This window comes from Nannospalax galili, unplaced genomic scaffold (assembly GCF_000622305.1).
Source record: "Nannospalax galili isolate Female #2095 unplaced genomic scaffold, S.galili_v1.0 scaffold7, whole genome shotgun sequence".
Classification (NCBI taxonomy): Eukaryota; Metazoa; Chordata; class Mammalia; order Rodentia; family Spalacidae; genus Nannospalax; species Nannospalax galili.
Genome location: NW_008359081.1, coordinates 608,291 through 628,659, shown reverse-complemented (window position 1 = coordinate 628,659; position 20,369 = coordinate 608,291). Strand labels below are relative to the sequence as shown.

The following is a 20,369-nucleotide window of genomic DNA, read 5'->3' as shown; positions in this document are numbered from 1 at the left end:
AGACCAGGCTGGCCTCGATCTCATCCACCTGCCTCTGCCTCCCAAGTGCTGGGATTGAAGGCATGCGCCATGCCATCTTGCTTCGCTTTGGGTAGGATTTTAAAATAAGGAACATAAATGCATTGAAGGGGCAACTGGAAAAGGTATGATTTATGAACTTAGGAACTTCAGTGTTTAGATCAGAAAAGAGCTTATTTCCATATTTCCAAAATACTAAAGTGATTCTCTATTTTCCCGGAAAAGTAGTATATTTCAGCAAAACCGTACACCTTGTGCTACTTTGGCCTCTTGGGAGGCATGGGCATATTCAAGTTTTCTAGAATGAGATAATGATCGCTTTTAGTCATACATCTCACGGAAAGTTCTTGGGGTTTTGGTCTAGAGATAAAATGGCGATGGGGGGGGTGAGGTGGGGCTAGGGGAAGCAAAAATACTTCAATTTGAGACCAGAAACCCGCAATGGACGACCTAATTTAAGCCTAGTTGCAGAACTACTGACTTCCAGCTGTGTATTTCTTTATCTACACTTTCCCCACTGATAGCCATAATAAATTTACGAAACAGTTTTAAAATGTATTTCCATGTTTTTTTAAATCAAAGTGATAATTTAAAAAGCATTAGCCAGAATTATATAGCAGATTAGTTAACAAAACAAAACCGAACAATCAATGCCTTCCGAATATTCGTTCTTGCCTATTTTGATGCAAACAAAAGCGGTTGCTTTTTAAAATCTGGCTGTGGTTGAAGACATGCCATTTTCTATGACTTTTCCCACCTCTGGGAAATTATAGGCGAAACCTGTAATTGCTATGTAATAAGCCAAGTGGAACTGTGACGCAATGATCCATTGCAAATTGCCTTACAGAAAAATGTCATTTGGCGTTGATCTACTCACTTTTATAACGGTACCTATGAAAAAGCCCTCTCCCATCCTATCTTGTGCATCTTATCCTAAGATGTGAAAAACGCATTTTTTATGGGTTTCCCAGCCCTCAACCTGTGCATAGTAGGTTCGCCGCAGCGCCCTGGGGCCCGCCTCCCGTGCTGGCGGAGAGAGGCGGCCGCGAGGGGAGGTGCCAGCGTAGCTTCGCCAGCCCCGACGGCCGTGTGGTGAGGGGAGGCTGCATCACGCGGGGCCCGCAGCACCTGGCTACCTCTTTCCCTCAGCGCCCCCTTCACCCCACCGGCTGCTGTGGCCGACCAGACGCATATCTACGCGGCGTGCCAAGGGCGCGGGACAACCCTCCCCTCACCGGGTTCCCACACCCGCTCCCGCTCCGTGGCGCCGGAAGTGACGCGCGCTGGGCTGAAAGATGGCGGCGTTGGCGCCAGACCAGGGGGAAGGTAAACACCCGGCAGGCTGCGCGCTTGGGCCCCTCGGGGCGCTAGCACTGGCTGAGGGCCCTCCCGGGCTTGCTCACCACCAGTGGCTTCCCGCCCTCCGCTCCCCGCCCCCGCTCCAGGCCAGGCCCGCTTCCCGTCCCAGAGACTGCGCCCAGGGTCCCCTGCCTGCTGGCCCCGCCTTCCTGGGCGGGCCCCGGGCGGCTTTCGCGTCCCACAGGGGCGCGAGGCCCCGAGCGGCCCGCGGCTTGTGGCCCTGGAGGCCCCACCCCTTGCCCGCCCCTTTCCCGCCTTCCTCCACCCCCGGCGTGGGTGATCCCGAGGCTCGGCGCGCTTCGGAGCAGAATACTGGAGGCGCCGTCGTCGACGTTGTCGCAACCGGCGCTTCTGCTGTTACCCTAGGCGCCTTAGCCCTCTCCCCGGTCGGTGGCCCTAACTCGACTCTCCCACCGAGCCCCGTGGGGCGCTGTGAGCCCCCCCTCCCCTGGCGTTGGCAAGGCCGGCCGCGGCCCCGACGCCGTGCCGCCTCCCACCTAGCCGGGCTGTTTGGACTCTCCACTCAGCGCTGTCTTCTTTCTCAGGACTGCTTGTGAGGGGGCCGCAGGTTCGCACGCTCGCCCGGTGCCGGAGCGCTCCGGCCCGGCCAGGGAGCGGCCCCTGGTAGACGTTGGAGGAGACGTTTGAGGTCCGTCCCGGCGCCCTACCGCCCCACCGTTCGGCCCGCTGGCCCGCTTCGTCCTGATGCAGACTGCCGTCCACTAGAAGCTGGACAGGACCCCCGAGGTACGTAGCCGTCCCTGGCCGCCGGCCTGCGGAGCCCGGGCTTCGGCCACGGCCCCGAGGAAGGCTCGGGTTCCGGGGCCCTTCGGTACCGACCGGACTCGAACGTTTGGTAGACGCCGGGACCCAATTTGTCTTTGAGTTTACTTAAATTGTTTGAAATGTAAATTTTTTTTTCAGGGGGAGAGAGAGAAAGAGAGAGAGGAAAAAAAAAGGAAGAAGCATAATTCAGCCATTTTTTTGCAGCGCAGAGCTGCAGGTACCATGATTATTTTTCCCCCTAACCCGTCCCTTCCCTTTCAAAACCCTAATTGTGCTTGAAATAGAAGTGTGCGATAAAGCCTGCAATCGGAACGTGTGGGTCCCACTGGGTGACTGGGAAATCGCATAGGGAGCCTCAGCTTCTTATCTCTGCAATGTAGCCAGTGATAGCCACATCGGAGGCTAGTGAGGACTCTCTATGAGGTCATAATTGTGAGAATGATCTCTAGCTGGAAAGTAGAAAACGTAAGGCTGCTTGTGAAGTCACCTCTGCGAGAGTGGTTAATGGAGTGGCTAACTGTTGCTGCCTCTTAATTTCTAGATTATAAGTAAATCAGTACGGAACGGCAATAGAGAGAATAGTCACGTTCCTTGGCTTTTCTCCTAGGAAATAAATGCCAACTGCTTATTTAAATAACGGTGTTCTTTAATGTTCAAATATAATGATACTGTAGGGCTTCACTCTTCATCTTTCTAGGCCGCTGAGGCCCTTTCTCCCTCCGAATATTTAACACCTTACATTTGTTTAGTCTTTTTCCTATCTTCAGACTTTTCTCTTCCTTTGTTAATCTAAGAAGTTGTAACTTAACAAGTGCTTTTTAAACGCCTATGCCCTCATTTTAATGCCTGCTTTTCATATCTAGGGAACAGGATGATTGAATGCTTCTCTACCCATTTGAAAATTGTTTTTGAAAAGCTTGGAAATACAGTCATGTTTCTGTAATTCTTAATAGGTCTAGAAATATACAGGAAATTTCAACTTTTTTTTTCTCTAAATTACTTGTGTAATTTAATTCTTGTTTTTAATCACCACACTCAGTAGGTGCTTTGAGTCCCACTCTGTCAGTGGTAAAAGATGCTAATTTAGACTCTTTACTGCTGGCTAGTTTTGGGGAAAAATAAGACTAAATATTTGTGGTTTGAAAATAGAATTTATTTGCCCCAAATTCAAAAGTGTAGTATGTTTTGGCTTACAAAACAGTCAACAAAAAGTGAAAGAAGTGTCTTGGGGTATATTATTTTTAGTTAATGGTTTTTCCAAGTATTTTTTAACAATGGATTTATCTCTTGTCCTGAAGATAACATTTTGGCAGATCACTGCTTTTTAGGAATTTCAGAGATTGACCCTTTGGGGCTGAAATAATGGAAACAGGGCTGGCTTGATGTCATGGATGTTAAGGGGACCCCGTACTTCGTATAATAATTGGTGTAGACTGGCAATATAAGTGAATGGCAAAATTTGTGCTAATTAACATTTCTAATTTTTATTTACTTAGGACAACATAGATCAACAAATAACACATCATGAAAAGTCGAGATGAGAAAAAGGAAAAAGCCTTGTATTTTTATATCTTTAACATTTTTTTTCTCCTGATGTTGACCTATTCGTCTCCCATAAGTTGGTGGCCCATTTTCAGGTTTGGGCTTTCATATTAGTCCCAGCACTCGGGAGGCAGAGGCAGGAGGGTCTCAGTGAGTTTGAGGCCAGCCTGGTCTATCTACATAGTGAGTTCCAAACCAGCCAAGGCTACATAGTGAGACCCTGTCTCAAATGAAGCAAAAAAAGTTTCATGAGTGAATGTTAAGTGAGGAGAATGAGTCCTGATCTTGGAGTGGGGGTGTATATTAATTTGTTAGCATATGTTTCCTCTGAACTAGCATGCTATAGCTCCTTTGAAAGCTGGCCATTGGTGAAGCATTGTAAGAGTAGTGGTTAATTGGGAAGATGCAGAACTCAGGCAGACCCTAGCTCCACAGTTTATAAATAGTCATAGTCTTGGGCAAGTAGCTTAACCTCATAGTTTTGATTGTGAGAATTGCCATTTGTCTGTTCACCAAGTATTTATCAAGCACTTGTATACTAAGCACTGTTGTAGTTACTGGGGAATTCAACAGAATTTTTCTTTGTTTCAGATTGTCCCCCCGCCCCTCCAGTCTCACTGTAGCCCAGGTTGGCCTCAAACTCAGGGTCATCATCTTGCCTCAGCCATCCATGCGCTGGGATTACATGCTTGGAAACAAAAAGTTAATAAAACCAGACATGGTGGTGCCAGTACTAGGATGTGGAGACAAGAGGATCAGAAGTTCAGGGTCATCCTCAGCAGAAGCCAACCTGGGATATTTGAGACCCAGTCTCCAAAACAAAAAGCTAATAATTTAGTCTACTTCACAAGTATACCATAGAGAAAAATTAAAGCGGAGGATGGAGATGGAGATTGGTTGATGCAGTGGATCAGTTTTACAGTCTTTAAGAGTTTTGGGTAAGGTCTCAATGGGGTTGGACATATCTGGATATAATGAACCAGGTAGGCAGAGAGAATAGGAAAGTAGAAGGTTTAAGGTGGGTGTTTTAATTTTGGAGAGGGGGGTGCTGGATTGAATTCCCTGGGGCCTCACAGATGCCAGGCAAGTGCTCTACCACTGAGCAATATGTTCAGCCTAGAACTTTTAATTTTGGAATAAAGTAGAAAAGGTAAAATATGTTCTTAGCTTTTTCTTTTTTCTTTTTTTTTTCATTACTGGAGGTTGAATCAAGGGCCTTGGGCAATCTAGCAAGCACCCTACTTACGCTATAACCTGAACCCTTCCATTTCAGGGTCATCCTCAGCAGAAGCCAACCTGGGATATTTGAGACCCAGTCTCCAAAACAAAAAGCTAATAATTTAGTCTACTTCACAAGTATACCATAGAGAAAAATTAAAGCGGAGGATGGAGATGGAGATTGGTTGATGCAGTGGATCAGTTTTACAGTCTTTAAGAGTTTTGGGTAAGGTCTCAATGGGGTTGGACATATCTGGATATAATGAACCAGGTAGGCAGAGAGAATAGGAAAGTAGAAGGTTTAAGGTGGGTGTTTTAATTTTGGAGAGGGGGGTGCTGGATTGAATTCCCTGGGGCCTCACAGATGCCAGGCAAGTGCTCTACCACTGAGCAATATGTTCAGCCTAGAACTTTTAATTTTGGAATAAAGAAAGTAGAAAAGGTAAAATATGTTCTTAGCTTTTTCTTTTTTCTTTTTTTTTTCATTACTGGAGGTTGAATCCAGGGTCTTGGGCAATCTAGCAAGCACCCTACCTCAGCTATAACCTGAACCCTTCCATTTTCTTACTCCCCTGTCCCCTCTTTCTTATTCCCTCTTCTTTCTCCTTCCTTCCCACATTCTTCCCTCTCTCCCTTCTTCCCTCCCTCCCCTTTCTTCCCCCTCTTTCCCCTTTCTCCCCCTCTTCTCTTTCTCCTCTCAGTCCCTATCCTCTGTCCCTCTCCCTTCTCACTCTCTCCTCACCTTACTCCCTCTTCATCTCTCCCTCCCCCTCTACTCACTTCCTCTCCTCCCTCTGTCCCCCCCCATTTCTTCTTGCTCCCCCTCACCTCCCTTTTCTCCCTCTCTCCATCCTATTCCTTTGCCTCCTCACTCCTCACTGCCTCCCCCTTTCCCTCTCCTCATTTCCCTTCCTCCCTCCCTCTCCCTTTTCTTTGTGTGCATTTATTTCCTAGCAGGACTGTGGACAGCAGAGGACAACTTGTAAGAGTTGGTTCTCTCCTACTATGTGGGTCCCCAGGATGGAACTCAGGTCATCAGGCTTGGCAGCAAGTACCTTAACTCACTGAGCCATCTCCCCAGCCCAGTTTTCTTAGCTCTGACTGACCTGGAACTAGCCATTTAGGTCAGGTTGGCTTTGAACTCACAGAGATCTACCTGCCCCTGTCTCCTAAGTGTTGGAATTAATAGTGTTCACCATCACACCCACACAGTTTTTGCTTTAAAAAATATATTTTTTAAAATTTATTTTTACTTGTTATGTATGAATGTTTGGCATATATGTTTGTAAGGGTCTGTAGAGGCCAGAAGAAGTTACCAGATCCCCTGGAACTGGAATTACAGAGGGTGTGAACTGCCATGTGCGTGCTGGAAACCAGACCTGGGTCCTCTGCAAGACTAGCAAGTGCTTTCTCTTTTGTAAAAAATCTTTTTGATACAGGGTCTCTTTGTAGCCACACCTGGCCTGGAACTCACTATGTAGACCAGGCTGGCCTTGGCAGCAAGTGCTCTTAACCCCTGAGCCATCTCCATCTCCAGTTTTTCCTTTCAACATAAGATCCTTAAAGCTCGCCTGGCTGGGGTTGGAGTATAGCTCAGTAATAGAGTACTTGCTAAATAAAAAGCCCTGTATACTATCTCATCTCTAGCATTGGAAAGGAAAATCATTTAGCTGAATCATTGACGTAAATAAAAACAGATAGAAAAAGTATCTTTTGTCCTTGATAGTATCTTTGAATTTAGTTAGCAATTCTGTATCATGGACTTGCAGGAATTCTGTATCGTAACATCAGAAGCTTCCAAAAAATTTATGTTATATAATTCTTGAGGGAGAACTAAAATGCTAACATTACAGGATTTGTGATTTTATGTTAGAATGCAACTTAGAAGATTTGGGATTTTATTCCCTAGTAGAGGCTTTTCCTAGAATTCTCACTGGATCCAGTCTCTGAAGGCTAGGGAAGATGTTTTCCATGAGATCACTCTTGGACTGCTTCTCCTTGTAGTAAGGAGTAAATAGAGGAGCATTAAATTAAGGTTTTCTTATGAAAAATAGCAGTGAAGCAGGGTGGGTTTTTCTTACTAGTTTCTTGTATTATGGGGTGACTAAATGCTAAACAGACCTGAAAAGGTGAAATAATTTGGATACTAGGTACCAGTCTGGAGGATGGAGGACCAGACCTTTCTTAGTAGTTTAAATCATCATTTGCAATTTAGTACTGAGTTCTAAAAAATATTTTGATGACAAAGAGTTTTAGTATTAAATATGCAGCCCTTTCTCCCATACTAAGTTTGAGTTCTCCCAATTTGATTGTGTCTGAGGATAAAATCTTAGACTGCTACTAGAACTTTTAAAAGATCCTGCTTTCAAAATTTTCTTGTGATCAGTGTATTGGGAAGTTGACTGCTTTGAGACCATTGAATTTAAAATTAATGGCTAAGTTATAGAAACTGAGGAGTTTTATGTTTTGGAAATTCTATTTTTATACATAGTAAGCCTTACATTCTCTTTTCAGAATAAAGTATGGCATTTCCTGCATAGGTGTCATTTTTAGTAGAACGATTTGAGAGTGAAGGTAGTATGAAGTCATTTACATTTTTCGTTAAGGATAAACATACTAACCTTTGAGAGTATAGCTTTTGTACTGAACAGCTTTTAGAGTTTTGTGTGAATTTTCAGGCATCTGTGGGAGGAATGTGAAAGAAAGAAATTACTGCTTATGGCAGAAACATGGAGGTTAGTTAATTTTGAAACATCTTCTATTTAGTTGTCTAGAATTTTGCCTTCAAATCAGAGTGGCAGCCTTCTAACTAAAAGGAAAGCATTTAATTTCTATGCCTTTAATTTCCTGTCCAGTTTTACCCCCACCAGACTGCTTTCTTTACTGGTCACTAGAGAGTTTGAACTGTTAGAAATTTCTGTGATATAAATAGCATTAATAGTCTTCCAGGGCAGAGGTAGGAAGAGACTGGGGTGTGTGTGTGTGGGGGGTGTGGTCATTTACCTCTTGCCTTCATTGATACTTGAGAGATCCCAGAACCTTTTTAACTTTATTGAAATTCTAAGGAACTCTGGTTTATGTGGCTTATATTGATTTATATAGAAATTGAAACTAGGAAATTTAAGAATACTTACAATTAGTTTTCAAAAGTAACCCCATTAAAGTTAAATTGCGTTTTTTAAATGAAAAATACCTATTTTCTAGAACGTTTTAAGAACATGAAGCCAGGTGGCGTAGCTCCTACCTGTAATCCCAGCACTTGGGAGATGGAGGCAGGAAAATTGCTGTGAGTTGAGGATTAGACAAGGCTATACATAGCAGTTCCAGACCAACCTGGGCTTCAGAGTGAGATCCTGTCAAAACAAAACAAAACCTCTTAAGAGTACCATCCTTCATAGTCCCCCAGATCTCCATACTGTCTGTTTTAATAGAATATGATGGGCTTCTGCATTCACAACATGCAGAAATTGAAAACCTTTTGAAATCTCTGAGAGTAAAGGTAAAGATAATTTGGGAGGCGCATGGGGATTGAACCTAGTTTTCCAGGCAAATGTGTTACTACTGAGCTACATCCCCAGCCCTAGAAACTATTTTTGTTGTTGTTATCATTGTAGCTTCAAAGTATTTTGAAAGTAGAACTGCAGAGAGAGAGCTCAGCAGTTAAGAGCACTGGCTGCTCTTGCAGAAGACCCGGATTCAGTTCTCAGCACTCACATGGCAGTTAACAGCCTTCCATAACTCTAGTAACAAGGGATCTAACACCCCTTCTGACCTCCACAGGCATTGCACAACACAGGTGCACCTACCTACATGCAAGCAATACATTCATACACATACAATGAAAAATAAAATATTAAAAATATTTTGAAAATAATTTTGACCTTTACAAGTCTTCTAGGTCATTGGGACCCAAGTTCTCCATGGACCAGATTATTGCTATCCTATTCCATGCACAAAAGTGTGAAGCTCCCTCCACTCTGTGTTTGTACTGGGAATTGAACCCTAAGTCCAGGGCCTTCTAACACTGTGCTATGTGTGACATCTCTAGCTTTTCTTCTTTTATTAGTGCCAAGTTGATAAAATAAGACATAATATTCAGTGTTTCTTAACTAGTTCTATAAGTATATCTTCAATTTGGTCTAATTTGGGTTAATTCCTCTTTTGGAAAAAAATCCATTTTAAATTCTGAAGGCCAACTATACAGTATGTACATATTAGGTTTATAAACCATCATTTGCCTTTATCTGATAATCTATTTTGAGAAATGAGTATATATAGTTTCTGAACAATGAACTCTTTGTATGTCACTAATACCTTTTTAAAATTTTTTTTTATTTTTAATTTTTTGGTCTTTTTGAGACAGGGTCTGTAGCACCAGCTGGCCTGGAACTCACTTTGTAGGCCAGGCTGGCCTTGAACTCAGAGATCTGCCTGCCTCTGCCTCCCCAGTGCTGGGACTAAAGGTGTGCGCCACCATGCCCAGCCACTAATACCTTTTCTAAAAAAATTAGTTTATGTGTGTGAGCCTTTTGCCTTCATATATGAAAGCGCACCACATGTGTGCAGTGCCCTCTGAAGCCAGAAGAGGGCATTGGATCCTCTGGAACTGGAGTTAGAGATGATTATTAGCTGCCGTGTGGGTGCTGGGAACTGAACCCCTGGGTCTTCTGTAAGAGCACCCAGTGCTCTTAGCCAGTCCCAGTAATATCTTTTCTCAAAGCCCCTTATTGGACCAGCCTGCATTGGTTGTATAAGTAAATATTTGAGTTTTGTGTTATAATTACTTCCTAGCATTACTACTTTCTGGTTTCTCCCTAAAATTAGTATAATTCTGAAGAGAATTTTTATAAGATTTTGTATATTTTCCTTTTTATATTTTTAATTTTGCTTTTCCTAGTTGTTTTAAAATTTTATTTCTGCCGAGTGTGGTGGTATAAGCTTTTAATCCCAGCACTTGGAAGGCAGAGGCAGGCGGATCTTTGTAAGTTCGAGGCCAGCCTGGTCTACATAGTGAGTTCCAGGACAGCTGGGGCTACAAGGAGACCATGTCTCAAGAAAGACAAAAAAAAACATATTTCTATGTTGCTTTTCCTAGTTTTAAAAATTTATTTCTATGTGTGTTTTTGTGTTGTTTTCTTTTTTCTGTTTGAGTTTAAACCTTGTCATTCTAAGTCTTTTTTTTTCTTTTCTTTGTAGTGTCCAGGGTATGGATTGTGAACAAGTTGGTTTTGTTTCACGTGTTCATTTGTAAGTTTGGTTCTTTGATGCCTTAAACATTGATATTATAAATCCATGCTGTTCAGTAGAATATATAATACCAGCCATATATGCAATTTAAAATTTTGTGAGGTATAGTGTTTGCTTAAAAAGTAAGAAACAGGTGAAATTAATTTTATATACATTATTTTTATTTTTTATGTGTATGAGTGTTTTGCCTGCATGTATGTAACTGCACCTGTGTTGTGTAGAGCCTGAGGAGGCCAGAAGAGGGTGTCACATCCCATGGAACTGGAGCCCCAGTTTTATATATTTTTTTGCCTTGCCTTCCCTTCCCTTCTATTATTGAGCTACCCCCACCCCCCCTTTTATTTTGACACAGGATTTCATTGTGTAGCCCAGGTTGGCCTGGAACTTGCTATGTAGACCAGGCTTGCCTTAAACTCACAGAGATCCACTTACCTCTGCCTCCCAAGTGCTGTGATTAAAGGTATGTGTCCCCACACCTGGCTTCATCCTCGCTTTCTAAACACTTAACTAGTCTTGTGACCATGAATTAAAAAGTCATTTTATCTGTAAAATTCTGTCTGGGTTCTGGTGAGTTTTGGTTCGAAATGCTAGGGAGAAGGGTTTCTATGAGGTTAGCAGGGTTAGATTTATTTAATTCCTAAGTTTGTCAAGTTTAGTATTGGACTCCAATAGGCACCAAGAGGCATCAAGTGAAAGGGTGTGATCATGATAGTTCTACCATGGTGTGCTTAGGTGGCATGCATTATGCTAAGTGCTTTACAGCATGAACTCATTTAATTCTCAGAGCAACCAGTAAAGTAGATTCTATTACTATTAGTACCCTCATTTTACAGACGTGGATGTTAGGCCACAGAGAAGCTAAATAGCTTGCCATAAGGTCACAGAGCTAATGGAAATAGAATCACGACTTGATCTCTTTAGTGTATGACTCTGGAAATGGACTTTGACTTACACATTCATTGAGATAGTGTATTGTGTTGATCAGTTCATTATGGAGTGTATTTTTGTTTTCTACTTCCATGCATGCTTCCCATAAAAGTGTAAGTTAACTAATCCCGCTCTAACAGTGTTGGTCATATTGATAGGTGTACATGCCCCAGCTACTACAAATTCTTTAAGAAGTTGATTTAGATCAGTAAACTTGACATTAGTGGGACTTTAAAAGTAGCTAGGGTTTAGTTTTCATATGTATGTAAGTACATTGTATATCTGCAAAGTCATATAAAAAGCAGGAAAACAAATGAGATTATGATTTAAAAATTCAGATTATCAAGCCAGGAGTGGTGGCGCACACCTTTAGTCCCAGCACTCAGGAGGCAGAGGCAGGCAGATCTCTGTGAGTTTAAGGCCAGCCTGGTCTACATAGTTCCAGGCCAGCTGGTGCTACAGGGAGACCCTGTTTCAAAAAGACCAAAAAAAGTTCAGATTATCATGTCTAATACTCTCCTTATTTCAGAGGCAGAAAAGACCAGGAAAGTTTAAATAACTTAAAGGTATTTCCTCTGTTCTAAGACTCTTAGTTAGGACCCTTGGTTATAAGTAGACGCCACCTAAGGTAGTAAAAGGGGAGACTTTATTCCAAGAATGTAAGGGTGTCTCTCAAGCCAAGGGGAGTCATAAAACTGGATCTGGGGATTGGAAAATGAAGGTGTTAAAGAGCATTCCCTATCTCGTCTTGGCTTTCTTAGTTGACTGCCTTTCTGTGATAATTAGTCCACATGGCAGACACAGGTAGGTGCTTATAGCTGTTCCTTTACATATTTTAATTCTAGTCATAATGTGGTCAGGGCACTTCTCTCTTTCTCTTGTCTCCTGTCTTTCCAAAATTTTTGACAAAACAGTTCTCATCTTTTGAGTTCTATCTTTTTGAGATAGGATCTCCCAGCTGGCCTGGAATTCTCTATGTAGACCAGGCTGGCTTGGATTACTTTTTTTTTTGAGACAGGTTCTCAAACTGTAGGCCAGGATAGCTTGGAATTTATGGTAGTCCTCCTGCCTCAGCCTTCTGAGTAGCTGGAATTATGACATAATCTACCGTAGTTGGATCTAGATTACCTTTTTTTGAGAAAGTATAACATCTCCTGAAAGAGAATCCTAAGTTTGAGGCCAGCTTAGAGTGCATAGCCTGCCTCAAAAACACCAAAAGAACCAACCACCCCTCTTGCCCCCCCCAAAGGAAAGTATAATGCCTCCTTTATTTTTGGTGCATAGGGATTGAACCCAGGGCCTTAACATACTAAGCATGTGCTCTATCACTGAGTTGTATCCATGGTTCATGTACCTCTCTGTCCGTCCATCCATCCATCCATCCATCCATGGTTCATGTACCTCCATTCATTCATTTATGCATTCATTTAGGTTTTTTGTGATAGGGTCTCTTTCTCTGTAGCCCCAGCTGGCCTGGAATTTGCTATATAGACCAGGGTGGCCTCAGTCTCATAGAGATCTGCCTGCCCCTGCCTCCTGAGTGCTGGGATTAAAGGTGTGCCTTACCATGTCTACCCCACCTCATACATTTCCTTTTAAAATTTTCATTCAGATAGAATGTTTTCCATGACAGTGTTAGTAGTTTGAAACCTTTCTAAATAGCAGTAACTGTTGAATGCAGTGAATCACTGTTCTTTTTTTCTTTGATTTTTTTTTTTTTGGTCTTTTTGAGACAGGGTCTCCCTGTAACCCCAGCCAACCGGGAACTCACTATGTAGACCAGGTTAGCCTTGAGTTCACAGAGATGCCCACCACACTTGGCTTTTTCTTTAATTTTTTTAAGGTTTATTTTTATGTGTATGAGTGCTTTGCCTACATGTATGTTTTTATTTATTTCTTTATTTTTTAAAACTTAAAAAAATTTAAAAAAATTTTAAATTTTATGTGTATGTGTGTATTGCCTGCATGTAGGTAAGTGCACCTGTGTCGTTCAGTGCCCGTGGAGGTCAGAAGAGGCCGCTGGATCCCGTGGAACTGGAGTTATGGACAGTTGTTAGCTGCCATGTGGGTGCTGGGATTCGAACCTGGATCTTCTGCAAGAACCACTAGTGTTCTTAACCTCTGAGCCATCTCTCCAGTCCGCCTGCATGTATGTTAAATGTACCACATGTGTGCAGTGTCCTGGGAGGCCAGAAGAGGGCGTCAGATTCTCTGGAACTGAAGTTACAGATGGCTGTGAGCTGCCATATGGCGCTGCGCTGTGAATTGAACCCAGGCCTTCTGGAAGAGCAACAAGTGCTCCTATTCACTGAGCCATCTCTCCAGCCCTAATCAAAAAAATTTTTTATTTTATGTGTATGAGTATATTGCCTGCATGTATGTAAATGCATCCATGTGGTGCAGTGCATGCAGAGGTCAGAAGTAGACATTGGATCCCCTAGACTAGACTTACAGATGGTTGTTAGCTGCCATTTGGGTGTTGGGATTCGAACCCAGCTCTTCTGCAAGAGCAGCCAGTGATCTTAACTGCTGAGCCATCTCCAGCCCCCAGCCCTAATTTCTTTTTTTTTAAAACAATGTTGGGGATTGAGTTCAGGGCTTTGTGCATGGTAGGCAAGTGCTCTGCCATGCTCCATTCCCACTCCTTAGAGAGGATCACTTTGACGTGAAATAAAATACAATAATTTAGGTAATATCAGAATATCAGGTTAATGAAATAGAAAACAGTCTATTAATATGTGAATAGAAATGTCTAGGCTTCTATTAAATTTTCGTTTAGTGTGACTGGTACATCTCGATAAACTAGAGTGATAATTGGTGACCATAACCCTGTAAAAACAATGAAATTCCAAATTTTTCATCCAGTTTAATTTGTTATGGTTTTTTCTGTCTTTTTTGAATCAGGGTCACATTGTAGCCCCAGCTGTCCTGGAATTTACTATGTAGACCAGGCTGGCCTTGAACTCACAAAGATCCACCTGCTTCTGCCTCCCAAGTGCTGGGATTAAAGGCGTGCACCACCACGCCCGGCCAATTTGTTATGGTTTTTACTTGATAATTAATTTTGGAAAATTGATAGTGTGGTATTGGTTGTCTTCTACTAACCTGGATGTTTTGTTACCCAGACATTACAATTGGAGGTTACTTTTGTTCCCAGTATGTTCATTGACCTTATAGAACTTGGAAAATTCTCAACTAGTTAACTTTATCTTTAAAAATGATTCAGAGAAGATAAAATTGATAAGTTATGTTAATTCTACTTTGAGATAAGGTCTCAGTAAGTAGTCTAGGTTTGCCCCAAACCCTTTGTGTAACTAGGCTGTCCTTAAACTCAGAATCTGTCTGTCTCAGCTTCCAGAATGCTGGGATTTTAGGTGTGCACCACCACCCTTAGTCCACTTACTTTAATCTTGGATGTTTTAGTAAAATATTTCTCATAAATATTGATTACATTGTCTAGAATATTTTTCCAACATAAGTACCCGCTTGTATCCTATCCTTCACAAATAAAATTCCTTTGAGATGAGGTCTTGCTATACTGCCCAGGTTGGTCCTAAACTTTAGGGCTCAAGTGATTTTCCTACCTCAATCTCCTGAATAGCTAGGACTACAGTTATACACTAAAACACCTGGTTAAAATTGTATAAGTTTTACATGCATGAGTGTTTTGTTTGCATGTATGTGCATCATGTGCATGCAGTGCCTGCGGAGGCCAGAGGAGGACAGCAAATCTCCCTGGTACTGGAGTTACAGGTGGTTGTGAGTCACCCCTTGCAGAGGAACTGAATCCTCTGCAAGAGCAGTAGCTGCTCTTAACCCCTTAGCCACCTCTCCATCCCCCAAATTGTATAATTTTAAAATAATGGCATGTAAAATAAATATTTTGATCTTCATCTGGCACACATACACATACACATTTTGTTGTATTAGATTACTGAGCATTTAGTGTTGTAGGATCAATAGGACTTAAAGATGGGTTAGAACTGGGCATAGTGGCTTATGCTTATAATTGCAGCACTCAGGAGACTGAAGCAAAAGAATTTCTGTGAGTTCCAGGCCAGCCTGGGCTATAGAGTATGACCCTGATTGAAAATAAAGACACGGGAAGAAGGGGCACCTATAAAAGTCTCTTCTTCAGGATTTAATTTAATTTTTATTTTTTTATGTGTATGAATGTATTGCCTGCATGTAGGTAGGTGCATCCTGTAATGCCTGAGGAGGTCAGAAGAGGGTGTTGGATCCCCTGGAACTGGAGTTACAGACAGTTGTTAGCTGTCATGTGGGTGCTGGGAACCAAACCTGGGTCTTTCCAAGAGCAATCAGTGTTCTTAATGGCTGAGCCATCTCTCCAGCCCCTTTTTTGGTCTTTTTGAGACAGGGTCTTTCTGTAGCCACAGCTGGCCTGGGACTTGCTATGCAGACCAGACTGACCTTGATCTCACAGAGATCCACTCTCCTCTGCCTCCCAAGTGTGGATATTAAAGGCATGCACACTTGGCTAAAAAGTCTCTAGATAAGGTGGGAAATACAAAACAAAAACAAAAACAACTGATTCGGGGTAGATAGGATTGGAAGAATTCTGTTTAAATATGTTGATTTTGAGATTTTAAAATGGCACCATCCAAAATAGGACATACAGAAGTGTCTGCTGTGCAGTTATCATGGCTGACTTGGAATAAGGATTGTCACAGTATCGGTGAAAGTAAATCTTAGAAACCATAGATTTAGGTGATCATTTAAGGAGGCACTGTATAGGTGACAGGGGAGAACACACTTGCAGGTGGACACCAGTAGTCAAGGGGTAGCTTAAGAAAAACGAACCTGTGAATGAGAATTCAGAATGAGCAGCCTAGGAATAGGAAGAGAATCAGTAATGTTCTTTTGCTGAGAGCCATGAGTCAAGGGCCTAAGTCATGCTGCAGAAGGGTTCAAGAAAATAGGGACTAAGCAGGGGCTTTTAAAGATTTTGTTAACAGGTTTTTGTAAAAACAATATCATTTGGTTGTAGAGACATTAGAAAACAGATTATCAGATAGTAAAACTGCCTAACACTGAGCCAAGATAAAAATTTTTAATAATTTTTTGGCATATTATCCTTTCAGATTCTCTTTCCTCATGTAGCCCAGGCTGGTCTTGAACTCGATTTGTATCTAAGGATGACCTTGAGCTCCTGATCATCCTGCCTCTACTTCCTAAGTACTGGTTCTACAGATAGATGCCATCACACCTGGTAAAGCCTTTTATTAACACATTTGTTACATGAACTCAGGCTGGGATAAATACTGTTGTAATCAGGTTAAAATGTGAAGAAGTTAAAACAGTCTCGCAGACAACACATTGATAAAACAGTAGGAAATCCAGTGATTGTCTACTCATGAGAGTGGAATGATGCCCTTACTTTTCCCTCTCAGCACTTGAGAGTTCAACCACATGCAGTATACAGAGAAGATTCCTGATTGGCACATACATGCCTGGCATACAGGTTCTCTGCCTTTTGCTAAATAAAGGAGGAGATTCTGATAATAGAGCAGTGAAATTGGCAGATACCACCTCCTGAAGAAGGAGGTAGAGCAAGTGACAGGAGTCAGATGCATGTTGCCAGTTCCTTTGCTGGAAAGGTTCTTGGTCCATTCAAGTACCCAACCAGAGGAAGGAAAAAATTGAGACTGGGTTCCAGCATTGTCATTTGGCAGGGATTCAGAGCAACAAATGTTGACTTCCACATCTTTTGATAGTGTTCTTCAAGGCTGTCGTGATCTGTGGGTAGTGTTTTCAGCAGATACCTCAAACACAAAATTCCAAATCATGAGTTATTGTAGGCAGTGGGGTTTTTTTTTTGTTTGTTTAGTTTTTGTTTTGTGTTTTTTTGGGGGGGGTTCTTTTTGAGACAGAGTCTCCCTATAGCCCTAGCTGACCTAGAATTCACTATGTAGACCAGGGCTGATCTTCATCTCACAGAGCTCCACCTGCCTCTGCCTCCTGGGTGCTGGGATTAAAGGCATGCACCACCATACCCAGACCAATTTTTTTAAATTTATTTTTATTTTACTTGCATAGGTGTTTCACTTGCATGTATATAAGTATGCCATGTGCATGCCATGCTCGTGAAGACCAGAAGAAGGTGTCAGATCCCCTGGAACTGGAGTTCTGGGTGGTTGTTAGCTGCTATGTGGGTACTGGAACCAAGTCCTCTGCAATAGAGGGCAGTGCTCGTAACTAGAGAGCCAGTTGCTTTCCAATCCCTAGACATTACTTTTTGTTTGTGTTTTTGAGGCAAGGTTTCACTATGTAGCCTTGGCTGGCCTGGAACTCACAGAGCTCTGCCTCTCTTCTGCCTCTGCTTCTGGAGTGCTAGGATTAAAGGCATGCGTCACCATGCCAAGCTCCCTAGAGTGTTTTAAAACTGACTGTACCAAATGGGGGCACACACCTTTAATCCTAGCACTTGGGAGGCAGAGACAGGCAGATCTCTGTGAGTTCAAGGGCAGCCTGGTCTATATAGGGAGTTCCAGGCCAGTTGGGGCTATAGGGAGACCCTGTCTCAAAAAGACCACCCCCTCCAAAGAATGACTGTACTGTTTGATACTGTGGTACACATATATGAGGATTTAGGAGTCTGAAGCAGGAGGATTGCTGTGAGTTCAAGGCCAGCCTGAACTACTGAGACCCTGAAGCCCTGTCTCAAAATAATCCCTCCCCCAATGGCTAGAGTATACAGAGATTTGTTCAGATCAATTGTACTTGGTTTGGTAACATCTTTCATTGTGTATTAGTACATACCTGCAGGGAACGGCCTCACAACCGTTCAAGCACAAAATTTCCCACAAACTCTGAAGGTCTGCCTTAAGAGTAAAAGACTGATCAGCATAGTTTTTGTTTAGCAGGAAGGTATGTAGGACAGGCAGAGGGACAAAGGAAATGAAGGCCCTTGTAAGAGTGGTTGTTGTACTATGGGAAGGTTTAAGATGGAAAAAGATGAAGTTAAGCTATGATACAGCAAGTGAAGAAAGGAGAAAGGTCATCAGGTATGATGGTACAGGCTTGTGATCCTAAGTCTTACGCAAGAGAACTATAAATTTGAGGTCAGCTTGGACAAGGATATATATATAATGTCTTTCAAAAACTTGAAAAGGGGCTGGAGAGATGGCTCAGCAGTTAAGAACACTGATTGTTCTTGCAGAGGACACAGGTTCAATTCCCAGCACTCACATGTCAGCTACGAACTGTCCTTAACTCCAGTTCCAGGGGAATCCAACGCCTTCTTCTGACTTCCAAGGCATTGCATGACACGGGTGCACTCACATACATGCAAGCAATATACTCACACATAAAATAAAAATATTAAATAAAATATATTAAACTTGTAAAAGGAGAGCTTAAGTTGACATTTGTATTTTAGCTGTGGACCAGTTTCTGAATGAGGGTAGGGTTTGGGAATAGGGTTTCCAGTTGAGTAGGGGTGTATATAGGAGATGAGGTTATATTGGAGCTGTGACTCAGTTTTTTAATTCATTGTGTTTTGTGATGTTGAATAGGTACGAATAACTCAGGCAGGTGCCAATCAACAAATGTGGGAAAGTGATTGATCAGGAGGTGTGTATATGAGACAAAGAATTGCAGAAGGTGGGTTTCATTCTTTGCTGTGTGGAAATTGCTTTAATTTTCTTTAAAATTAATATATTTTAAATATAAAAGCATTCATTATCATTGCTTTTTAAACTAAGGTTAATGAGGTAAATAGAAAGGAAAAGCAATGTTTCTAGAAACTCAATATCTGGGGTCATTTTGGTATCTGATTGCAGACTTTTGCTTATCTGAACAAATACATGTGTATTTCACTTTTTGTGGGTCTACTCAGTATATCACAGTGTACCATCTAATAAATATCCTTTGTTGGAAAAGGCAGATTGCTGTTTCCACTCTTAATGGTTATAATCACCATCAGACTGTATCATATTTATTTAATAATCTATTGTCAGATTTATTTTGTCTTTTTGAGACAGGGTCTCCCTTGTAGTCTCAGCTGTCCTGGAACTCAGTATGTAGACCAGGCTGGCCTTGAACTCACAGAGATCCACCTGCCTCTGCCTCCCCACACAGTCCACAAAACAATTGTAAGACTATTTGACATTCTGTCTCTTCTTGAGTCAACTTTCATCCAAATCTGATCTTTATAAATTTAAAGTCAATGCACTGGAGAGATGACTTGGCAGTTAAGAACACTGATTGTTCTTGCAGAGGACACAGGTTCAATTCCCAGCACTCACATGTCAGCTACGAACTGTCCTTAACTCCAGTTCCAGGGGAATCCAACGCCTTCTTCTGACTTCCAAGGCATTGCATGACACGGGTGCACTCACATACATGCAAGCAATATACTCACACATAAAATAAAAATATTAAATAAAATATATTAAACTTGTAAAAGGAGAGCTTAAGTTGACATTTGTATTTTAGCTGTGGACCAGTTTCTGAATGAGGGTAGGGTTTGGGAATAGGGTTTGCAGTTGAGTAGGGGTGTATATAGGAGATGAGGTTATATTGGAGCTGTGACTCAGTTTTTTAATTCATTGTGTTTTGTGATGTTGAATAGGTACGAATAACTCAGGCAGGTGCCAATCAACAAATGTGGGAAAGTGATTGATCAGGAGGTGTGTATATGAGACAAAGAATTGCAGAAGGTGGGTTGGGTTATCTTTCCAAACGTCCAGGTCTTATTTAGGAAAAGAATGGTAGAAAGCTAAGAGAAGGCTTAGAAAGGTCTGTAAGCTTTGGAGAATATATGTTTTTCTAAGATGAGGATGGAGCCAGGAAGGCTGGAAGCTGGGAATTTGAGGAAAACTAATTTAGATGAGGAGGAAGAAGGACTTTTGTGGATCAGCATGTACATATAAGGAAGTTTGTAAAGTGAGGCAAGGTTCCACAGGGCACAGCAGAAGCAAGTGTGAGGGGATTCAGGAATGGAGAAACCATTAGCGAGGAAGCAAGGAGCTGGGGGAGAATTTGAGTAAAAAATAGGATAGCTGGCTTAGAGTGGGTGTTAGTGTGAAAAGGAGAAAATCACCTTGTTTTATAAACAGTATAATAGACTCAGTTAGTTTATTCAGCTTTACTTAGGCCCAGTTTTTTGTATTTTTATATTTTTGTGATGCTTTGAAATGAACCCAGGGCCTATGCATACTAAATATGCATTATACCTCTGAGCCCTAGAATTGAATTTTCATTGCACTGTTAGCTTCATTCTTTGCTGTGTGGAAATTGCTTTAATTTTC

The 20,369-nt window shown here is 42.0% G+C and overlaps 1 protein-coding gene across 7 annotated transcripts in view; it reads left to right on the top strand.

The window, feature by feature from the left end:
* Window positions 1–1,192: 1,192 nt before the first annotated feature.
* The window catches only part of Klhl15 (kelch like family member 15), a 45,506-nt gene continuing 26,329 nt past the window's right edge, over window positions 1,193–20,369 (top strand). The window contains exons 1-3 of one of the 7 annotated variants that reach the window (XM_029558446.1): window positions 1,650–2,124; window positions 2,302–2,380; window positions 10,120–10,170. The gene's annotated coding sequence lies outside the window, so the exon portion shown is untranslated. Of the gene's footprint in view, window positions 1,345–1,624; window positions 2,125–2,301; window positions 2,381–10,119; window positions 10,171–18,706; window positions 18,721–20,369 lie in introns of those variants that run through there. The other 6 variants (XM_008822713.3, XM_029558447.1, XM_029558445.1 and 3 more) reach the window with 6 other exon arrangements.